Raw genomic sequence first — 1,900 nt, 5'->3', positions numbered from 1 at the left:
TATCTCATTTTATCTTATCTTAAATACTCCACACATTTACTTGAAGTTGAAACTATTGTAAATGAATGAACATTTAAGTGAGTCGCACAGGGCTGTATAGGCTTTGTTGTCGATTGTAGATCTATATATTGTATATCTGTATTTATCTATGACATCAGATTACAGATTTGTCTAAAAGGACTATAATCCCTGTGTTTTTACTGGATATAGAAGTGTATTATGAATTCATATTGGATATGCAATAATTGTGGCATTACTAGTTTAAAGACTCGTCACTTCTAGAAATCTATCAACTGTTGTCAAATCAATCTATTCCTAATTCTCTTGTACCAGGATCTATGGTATGTACTCACTCCCATATGGAGGGATTTCCAACTTTTTTTTTTCTCATCATAAATCAAATAGAGCAAATTTTAAGAACATAGCCTGGGGCAGAGGAATTGGTATGCTGTGTGTCTTCAGCTTCCCCAGTATTAATGAGAATTAGTGGTAATTGGACTCATTCATACTGAGTCGTTTAATTTTATAAACTCTAAATGCCACAGTTTGAAGCTACTTCTAGACATTTTTGTAGGTATGATCGCTTGGGTTCTGCCTCTCTCCCTTAATTTAAGTAATTTTTCATCCAACCTGAGTAACCCCCATGCAGCGTTCTCTTGGGTGGGGCAAATTCGCTTCTACATTAATGCTTGAGCTGGATCAGAATTATATAATGAGCCTGACACAATAAGAGCCAAACGCCTTCCCACTCAGCAGAACAGATTAGCTGCAATTTACTATCAGAGTCTAAAAACTCAACTGAGTCCTTGGAGAAAAGGATTTTTGAAAGTTTTCAGTCAGTGCCAAGTTTCTGAGCTGCAACATGTCATTTTCATTTTGTTTGGCAGTTTTGAGGCGTCTGAGGGAGCTGGTGTGCACTTTAAGAGATGTTGACATGTTATTGTCTGAGTGCCTCTCAGTCTTCATCTCTAATAGAGAATGGCTTGTCTTTTTGTATTTATAATGCATGTTCTCTTTGAGCTTGTTACAGGTGCCACTGTGAGACTCCTTATGAGTCCCTCCTTGTTGATATTCACACCGGCATAATTGTTTTGCCTCCTTAACAGAGGAGTATATATTTAACATATTAACTTATCATTGATTCTCTCAACAGTATGGCATTATCTACTTTCTAATTAATTAAGTATGTTTATGCTAGTCATCATCATAACCTTGACAGCTCATTACTTTCATCCCAGGAAAGGCTTCTTTCATGACAAATTACTAGGCTGGATGTGTGACACCTCTCTGACTTGCCTGTGGTGTCCTGTGCAGGGGACAAAAGCCCATATGACTCTAACGGAGCCTTGTCTTGAAGATATGAGATATTCAAATGAGATGCTAACATAGAGGGACTTTGTGATGCTGGATGTCTAATGTTAATGTTCTCATTTGAATATAAAAGAATCTTTGCCATTTTTTGTGGATCAAAAAAATGAGAATAAGAGATGTGAATGTGAGTTCTTCGGGCTTGACTGACAAGACAATGGGAAAGTTTTACACTGCCGCCGCCTTTGTTGATCTGGTATTCAGTTAGTACTCAAACAGTGGGGGTTATGGGTTAAATGTGGGGCACTTAATGGAAAATGAAAAATATTTCGGTCTTGTTTTGGCTACGAAAGAAGAAGTTCAATAAAGTGATGGCACATAAAGAACAGAGTAGGTAAACACCTGAGCTTAAATATCCTAGGAAATGTACTATAAGGCAAAAAGTAAATGTTTAACTGGCATGGCAGTAGATTTTCAAACTCGATACTAATACCCAGGAAAATACTTGGTGTTCGATACATGAAAAAATGTCAAATATGAGAGCAATTATTTATTAATGAAGATGAGAACGAACACTAATAACACTATTTTT

Source organism: Rhamphochromis sp. 'chilingali' (assembly GCF_963969265.1).
Source record: "Rhamphochromis sp. 'chilingali' genome assembly, chromosome: 4".
Taxonomy (NCBI): Eukaryota; Metazoa; Chordata; class Actinopteri; order Cichliformes; family Cichlidae; genus Rhamphochromis; species Rhamphochromis sp. 'chilingali'.
Note: the sequence above shows the minus strand (reverse complement) of the source record.